The sequence below is a fragment of the Rhinolophus sinicus genome, linkage group LG12, assembly GCF_036562045.2.
Source record: "Rhinolophus sinicus isolate RSC01 linkage group LG12, ASM3656204v1, whole genome shotgun sequence".
Taxonomy (NCBI): Eukaryota; Metazoa; Chordata; class Mammalia; order Chiroptera; family Rhinolophidae; genus Rhinolophus; species Rhinolophus sinicus.
Genome location: NC_133761.1, coordinates 25,219,768 through 25,228,791, shown reverse-complemented (window position 1 = coordinate 25,228,791; position 9,024 = coordinate 25,219,768). Strand labels below are relative to the sequence as shown.

Here is a 9,024-nt window from a genome sequence, read left to right as displayed (position 1 = left end):
AAAGGAAATCAACGTAAGGAAAGCAAAACCAGAAAATGGAAAGAGTTAGAGTCCACATAATTCTGATGTAGAACATTGGTCAAGCCATACCTGAAGAAGTTACTCCCCTAAGACTCTTCAGTTATGTTAAATAATAAATCCTTTTTCGTTTGTTTTGTCTAAGCCAGCCTGCATTGGAATTTCATTTAAAATCAATCAAAATTTAGAATTAAAATATGTCAGTGAGAGTGACATTATATAAAGAACCATGATTCTGCTTTCATTTCGGAAGGAAATGCATAAACTTGGACTCTTTATTTGCAATTAGGTATCTCACATGTGTGCTGCTCACCCCGTAGCACTGTGAGGTGACTGAGAGATGGAGCATGAGTCCAGGCCATCATTTGTCCTTTCCACATGTTTAGTTAAATGAGGGACTTTACTACTCCTAAGAATGTCTTATCGCCTAGCAGCATAAAAAAGCAATTGGTCATTTCCATTTGTGAGAAATCCCAGCTCAAAGCACAACCAAACACTGAGTCTGATACGAGGCATTTTTTTTTTTTTTATGTTCAATTTCCTTTAATGCCCCCCATCTCCCTGAAGGGTCGGTGTAGGCAACTAGGCGATGGCAAGAGATATTCACCTGAAGGTCTTGCCCTGATTGAAGGCTTTGCCCACGGGCTGGGAGGCCCCCTCCCACCAGTGTCTGGGTCTTCTCGCCGCCAGGATCCAGTCTCCGCCATGTGTCTGACTCTAGTCCGCCTGCCAATCTGGACTCAGTGGAAAGGCAAGCGCCTGGGCTCGGAAGATTCAGACTCCAGAAATGGAGCTGCTATTGTTGGTTCCAAAGAGGATGACACTGGCAAAGGCATTCTTCCTCAGCTTGTCCGATCGCTGGAACATTCTGGTGATGAGATTGTAACTCATAGAAGTCTGGATGAGCTCTTCTGGGAAGTAGTACTGGGCGTACCACAGGGAGCAGCCACCCTTATCAATCTGCTCCCCCAAACTACGGCAACTCCACAGAGAATGTGTCCTCGTCAGAGTACTTGCGCCTCAACTCATCCAACACAGAGGTAGGTACTCTTGGGCAGGTGAACAAAGGGGTCCTTGGCCTTTGGCTGAGCAGCCAGCACCTGGTCACATTTGTCCATCTCCTCCTTGGGAACAGGGGCAGCTGCCTTTCTCTCTTCTTTCCGCTCAGCCTGGGGATTCTGCTTCTCCGCCCCAGAATCTTTCTCCTTCCATGGGGTGTCTTTTTTAGGCTGGCTTGCTGCAAACTCTTTAGCATCCAACTGAGCCATCTTCTCACAGAGTTTCACCTCCCCCAAGACATCCTGGGGCTGGGACTGGTTAATGCAGGTGAGGAACTAGCAGTTGGTACCGGGGAAGCCTGCGGGGAAAGAAGGCTCCAGGACCTGTGTATAGAGCCACAGTGCAGTACAGATAACCGTGATGTCAGCCAATGTCACACATTTGCCCACTAGAAAAGTCGTGTCTTCAAGTGAGCACCCAGCAGCCCCAGAATTCGCCTCTCCTCCTCCTTTGCATTCTCTGTGGCCTGAGTGTTGTGGTGCATGAGGCCCAAGGTGGGGAACACCCATGATGGCTGGGGGCACTATGTCACTACCAGCAAAGCTCACCCCTGTGCCACCTGCGCTGCTGCCTCTGGAATACTTTCCTGAAACTCCTCAGGGCTCACGTAGTATGTGACGGCATTACTCTTGAACACACAGAATCCATTGTCACCTTCAAATGCTGGAAGCTTGCCAGCCAGAAATTAACAGAGAAATCCAGGGATGGGGTTGTTTAGGCCAAAGTGGAAGTGGGGTGGTGCGAGGAGCACGCTGATCTGAGCTGTGCTGTACTGAGTGGCCATGAGGACCTCGAAGCTCTCCAGTTTTCAGGGTACGTGCATGGGGTCTCAGCCGCCGTGGTGATTGCACAGAGAAAGGGGGTGGGGCTCTCAGTGCTGTCTAGGTGGCATCTTCACGAAACCCATAATATGATACCCAAAAGCAAAGAGTTCTTGAATTGGGTTTAATGTAGCCTACCCATGTGAGCCAGATGCCTCATTTTTACTTTCAAATGTTTCTGGTAACCTAGTACAAAAAGCAATGGTATGGAGAAGCTGCCATTTAATGAATGGCTCTATTGGGCCAACCACTGTGGTACATCTTTGCATGGAGGGTATTATTAGTTACAAGATTGTTGTTCTGATGGTACTAGGGAGGTAGATATTTACACCTTTCAAAAGGGAGGATTGGTTTTACTTTTCCTGCCAAATAATGTGTCCTTCGGGGTTAACAGGGACATTGTAACTGAGTCCACTTAATAATTATACACTAAATCTTGGTGATCACATGTGAGGCTGGTGACACAGATCTAATGAGTTTGAGCTTCCAGGGGAAAGATTAGCCTTTCCTCTTATTCCAAAGAAAGACCACTTCTGAAAGGAATTTCTCCTTTCCTTCCTCTTTGTCAAGTCATGTACCATCTTGCCCATGAAGCTGCAGGTCTAGATTTACTTTCTTCCTCGATAGGATATAGTTTCTTTGGCACATTAACAAGTCAACTTTGCCTTAGATTGGGCTCTCTTCTTCTGAATTCTAATCAAAAATTATTTTTCATTATCACAGGCATCCTTTTCAGAGATGCTTTTCTCTTGGTCTCTAACTTTGAACCCACCAAAATGAATGCATGTGCGCGAGCGTGCGTGTGTGTGCATGTGTGTGTGCGTGTGTGTGCGTGTGTGTGCGCGTGTGTGTTGTATGCGTGTGTGTGAGTGTGTGCACGTGTGTGTGTGTGAGAAGCAAGCGGCTACTTTTAAATGTATGCATAACTCGTTGCCATATCCCAGACTGAAGCCCTGATGAGCTTCTAGAGGGAAAGGAATTTCACAGCACTAAAGGTTAACTGCAGTGAGGGATAAAGGATGGAGCCGGATGACTTACTGATGAATCAACAAATGGGTATGTGTTTGCAATGCCAGAGCAAACATAGTATGTGACATAGTTTATTAGTCTCTTTTGTGTTTAATAAAATGGACTTGTGTGGCAAAAGATGTGGATTCTGTAGTCAGAAAGATCTGGTTTTAAATCCATTCTTAGAGATTTAACTAGTTGTATGACGTCAGGTGAATTTCTGACCCTCTCTGTGCCTTGGTTTTCTTATGTGCAAAATGGGAAGATAATGGGAGTGCTGAAACGTTTATATTCAATAATGTTGGCGAAGTGCTGAACACCCAGTGGGCACCAAGGGTTCATTGTTAGACTCTGATCCTACCTGAAAGTGGCCGGGGCACTTGTTCAAGAGGTCAGTATCAGCATCTTGGTTCAGTTCCTGAGTGGCAGTTGAAATTTGACATGCAAACTTTGACACAGTTTTTATTGAACTCAATACTAAGAATTTGGATGGTGACAGACATCTAAATTCTAAGTTGGAATGAAATAACCAGCTCACTGCGTTTTCCCCCTTTCTCTTGCATTTTGAGAGCAAGCTCACTGTGAAGGCTAGGATCCACTTCCTGCGTTTCCCACATCTCTGCACCATGGATTCCCAACCCCTTTGATCAGAGGGATATGAAACCTGAGTATTTCCCACCCTTTTGATAAGAAAACACGTCCATGTTTTAGACCAAATGTCATCAATGGAGTAGAAAAAATGATATGAGAGGTTTCATATTAGCATCATTCACACAGAAACCAAACTGGGAGCCTTGGAGGTTACTGGGAACTATACCTCTGCCCTCCGGCAGAACTGGATTCAAAACTTTTCATAAAATGAATAAACTTCGTTTTTTTGTTCAATCTTGATTATCTGGTAAATCTAATCGTATTGTTGACAAGAAAGAATGTATGCTACGTAAGACCTCACTACTGAGTTTTCCTTCTTTGCAGGTGACTTCTTTGCTAATTTTAATTTTCTCAGCCTAAGTTTTCACTTACCTGTAATTCACAGCAGAAGGTCTTCCAAACGTAATCTTTGGTTTGCTGAATTCAACATGTGATGTAGACACTTTGTTCTGGTTTTATTCATCTAGTGAAATGCTATTGATTAAAGCCTTTTTAAAGAATTTTAGTTATCTTAAACTTTCCCTGTAGTTTATATATTTACTAAGGATACTCTTTAAAACTCCATAGTAAGGAAATTTTGAAACACAGACAAAAGTAGAGAGTATAGCATAGCAACTTCTCTGTACCCTGAGCCACCATCACCCAAGTTCAACAATCGTAAGCTGAAGGTCAAGCCTGTGTCACCTACATATGCTCCCAGCCTCCTTCCATGGTCAGATTAGGCTGAAGTAAACCCTAGACAGCATATCACTTTATTAAGTATTTCAGCCTGGCCTATCTTTCTAAAAGATAAGTTCTCCCTCATTTTCAATATATCTGTAGTACCATGATACACCTAAAAAATAAAGAACCATTTTTTAACATTGTGACCAGCCAGTTAGGGTTCAAAATCTACCAAACGAATTGTACTTTTCTTAGTATAAAACTGCAGCTTCTTTCCCCAGGTGTGGTTTCCAGAGCTCATCATCAATATCTGTGGCACCACCGGATGGCCACCCTGTGCCTACCAAGAACTTCTGGCTACCAAGTTGATCCAGTTTAACTCAGAACTCAGGATATTCTCTGGGCGCACTGTGTGCCAAGGCCCAGGACAGCTGCCTGCTCTGAGATACAGGCAAGGGTGGGCCCTGAAAATCCACACACATCCATGAGACACTGGTCCAGTGGTAATGGCTGACAGTGGGAATCAGCGAAGCTTTCTCCTCACCCATTAGTAAGCTGGGTGATACACAGTTGTGGGCAGGGGCCCTAATTATAGATGAGGGCGACTCCGTTGCATACAGCTGCCTCCCCACCCTCCCACAGGATGCAACCTAGTGGTGGAGGGTGGAGGAGTGAGGCAGAAGTTGGTATCTGTCGTTCCAGAATGTCCTTTCCAGTCTACCCCAGGGGAGACAGCAAGGATAAAAACCTTCCAGTATAAAAGGGACATGCTATCTAACTAACACTCCCCTCTCTGAGCTCCCTCTCCAGGTGAGCTTGTTCCCTGAGAGCAAGTCTGACAGATGAGCATATCCCACAGAGGTCCGGTCTCAAATCTGTCTATTGGGAATGTTCTAGAAGGATAATGCCTGAATCGGGTGGCTGGTTGTGGATCTGGAGACTGCAGTATACAGTGTACCTCATCTCCCTCTGGGAGAGGGTGGCAGCTTCCTAGCAAGCTTTGGTGGGAACTACAGAGAAATGGGGCAAAATCTGGTACTGACTCTACCATCAGTGTAGCTTCTAGGCTGTGTGGAGGAAAAGTGTCCAGAGCAGATTAGCACCTGGGGTTTTTTTGGGGGATAGGGCTTTGCTCAAGGAAGAGACGCACACTGATATTGGGATAGGAGGTGTTATATTGCCTGGGGACAGTGCTTTTCTTGTTTCCACCATAATGGATTTAATGTGGCTACACCACTACAGTTACCGAGGAGGACCTGGACCCACCTCTCCAGCCTCATCTGGTCCTCTATCATCCAGCCACGGGCAGCCTCTACCACCTCTTCAAGAGCACATTGCTCTGTTGACTTCTGGCATTCATGCTTCTTCTTCCACTTGGAATGCTCATTCTTTTCCATGTTCCATTTCTAAGGGCAGAGAAGAGTAGACAAAGGACCATTCTTCACCCTAACAGCTCATCTATGCTGTTGACAGAGCGTGTTGTGCTCAGTGACAACCAGTGGCTCCAACACAGAAAATAGGACAAACCTCCCATCACTGATGCTGGGGGGCGGGGGGGGGCTATGTCAGGTCGCTCTAGGGCTTGGGGGAGTCATCCGACTTCTTATAACTCAGGCCCTAAGAGCCCCAGATGACAGCCACCTCTGAGCGTGGTTACCATAGTGTAGACCCCCAACAGTGTGAATGGCCATGCTAGGGCTGCTAGTCTAGCCTTCCATTTAAATCCCATTTTAAATAAATGATGGTGCAGCCCCTGCTGGAAGAGCTGATTCACAATCGAGCTCAGTTTGTGGTTGAGCAATTCTCGTTCAAACAACACATGGTTTTCGGTATTTTGTTCTCCAAACTGAGTTTCTAAAACTTCTATCCACGGGCCCTAGTTCTGGAGAAACACACAGGGATTTAATCACCCTCCAGTGCAACAGACCTTGAAATATTTGGAGAGCGATGTAAGTTGTGGCCGTGTGTGATGCAATTGAGACATTACCTTGAATTAATCTAGAAGGACAATGAGAATTATTAATTATTTTGAATGAGAAATGGAGATTTTTTTTTTCTAATTGTATAGTGATTATTCATTGCAGGGACTGTATTTATAAAACCATCTAAAATAGAACCCTGCTAAAAATAACTCATTTATCTATCACTCTTAAGTGACATTCCATTCCCCCCAATACTACTTCCATAGACTATCACTATGTCTGGCAAGTGGACACTATAGATGTACTTTAAAGAAAAGTCTCATTTAAAAAGTCTCTGTCCTGCCAAAGATACCCAGCCAACTTTATTGATGGTCTGAAAGAAATGTCATCCAATTCTTTGTGATTTTACTATAGACTAGAACCCTGGATCATTTGCTTCATTAATTTATTAACTTGGGTTAGTATGATCGTGATGATGGATGACTTTTTTCTCTAGGCTGAATTTTTCATTTTCAAATCGTTATAAACTGAATTCATGCTCTGACTTATTCAGAGGTTACAAACAACTAACTCAGTTGCTTTGTTTAGTTCCTAAATCACTTCCCTATTTTTAGATCATTACCATATTTGAGACGATTAGATAACCTTTGATTTCTTGTGCGTATGGCAGTCTGAGGTGCCAGCACTTAGGCTAACGTAGCTAAATCTCGTTCATGGATTGAAATAAGGGACTGGTTGTATGTGTGACATCTAATTGAATGGAGTTGTTTGCTGAGACTAGATCCATCTAATAACTTCAGCCTAAGTTAAGTTAGCTGTGTTTGAAGCTCCTGCCCTTCTTAGCAAGTAACTCAATGGTGGCATTCTCCCTCCTACCAACTGGCATGCGCTCTGTAACTCTAAGCCACCTACAGTTGGTTGTGTTGCTGTGTGATCTCCAAAGAAGTCATGCCATGCCCTTACAAGTAAAGCCACAGTGACTAGCTCTGTTTAATGCCCTTCCAAGTAAGTTTGCCAGGAAAAATGATTGACTCATGGAAAGAGAACCTGTATTAAAAGTGGAGAGTACAGAGAATTTATGTAAGAAGGTCCTGATACCTAACTCACTTTGAAATAGATGTTTGTATCCCTGACTCTATGTTTCATGTATTGAAAATGTAAAGGCCCATGGGATTGATACATATCCTACTAGTGGATACTTCTCAACTGAACCTTTTCATATCCTAAAACACCAAAGTTCTCTTTATAGGACAGCTTCTTTTGCCCCACCTCCACCCCCAGAGATCATTGGGATAGAACAGTGGCTCTTAACCAGGGATAATTTTGTCCCCCAGGGGATATTTGGCAATGTCTGGAGACATTTTTGGTTATCACAGATGAAGGGTTACTACTGGCATCTAGTAGGTAGAGAAGAGGGATGCTGTTAAAAATCCTACGGTGCACAGGACAGGCTATAACAAAGAATTCCCTGGCCCAAAATGTCTATAATACCAAGGTTGAGAAACCCTGGGCTGGAGAATTTATTTCTAATTGATTTACATTTCTTCCCTAGTGACTTTAATTTTATTTACTATTTTAGATCACTTTCTGGAGTCCCAGAATGAGTAAGGTTAGTACAGAACTGCTGCTTATAGAAAGTCTCTAAACCACACCCAAGATGTGTCAACCACACCCATTACAAGTGTAACAAGATAATCTTGGGTGAGATTGTTTCTCTGTGTTTTTTGTACCGTTAATGAGGAGAGACTGAGAAAAGAATAGCATTAGTTTTGCTGCCATAAAAAAATCACCACAAGTTTTGAAGCTTAAAATAACACACATTTATTGTCTTTCAGTCTGTAGGTCGGAGGCCTGACATGGGTCCCACTGGGCTAAAATCTGTTGGCAGAGCTGCAGTCCTTCTTGAGTCGCCAGGGGAGTATTCATTTCCCACCTTTCCCAATTTATATAGGCTGCCCACATTCCTTTGCTTGTGGCCCTTATCCTCTGCAAAATCAGTAATGTTGCATCTCTCTGACCATTATTCTATAGTCATATTTACCTTTGATCACCCAAGGAAATGTTCTCTGTTTCTAAGGACCTTTGTGATTGCATTGGGCCCACCCATATAATCCAGGATAATTTCAAGTTTTATCTTAATCACATCTGCAAAGTCCGCTTTGCCATGTAAGGTAACATACGTAATATTCACAGGTTCCAGGGAGTAGGGTGTAGACATCATTGGGAGCCATTGTTCTGCCCATCACAGAATAATATAGAATAATACTGATTTTGGCATCACCTAACTTCCATTGGACTACTGACGTCCTACAAACTAAGGACAAGCTAAAGAACACGGGCTTTGGGATATATATGGTCAGTTGTCATAGCATTGTCCTGTGAGCAATTCAACCACAATTTTGTAGATAGGAGTGGATTTGCCTCTGAAGAAAATGGACATTTCAATTGTCAGTTTTTTCTGAAAAGAAGTCATTCCTGAGTGAGTAAGTCTTAGAACAGGGTCAAGGACACACTTCCTTCTTGCTATGAGACCTGGGCTCCCTTTGGTCTACACTTGGAGATGGGGGGTGAGGAGGTACTTGGAGCAAGACAACTTTTGGCTGTAGGATAAAACCTTGTGTCTGAGAAAGTGGCCTGGGATAGAGGACATGACATGAAACATGAACCTGCTTTGTAAAGGACCTAGAAGGGGCCAGATACTGTATATTATCTTTGAATTCCTTTTAGAATTGGATTTTATTTTATTTTATTTTATTTATTTATTTTTTTAGTATCATGTTTCTACAGTGCTGTAAGAAGTGAAGTGGAAGGGGTTCTGCTCCACTTGGGCATGGCTCTCATGAGTTAAGAAGAAACAGCTTACAGAGTCCAGAATCTGATGA

At 43.5% G+C, this 9,024-nt stretch overlaps 1 pseudogene; it reads right to left on the bottom strand.

Annotated features, from left to right (window-relative positions):
• Positions 1–572: 572 nt before the first annotated feature.
• LOC109457586 (elongation factor 1-gamma) lies at positions 573–4,268 on the bottom strand (annotated as a pseudogene).
• Between the last annotated feature and the right edge of the window lie 4,756 nt (positions 4,269–9,024).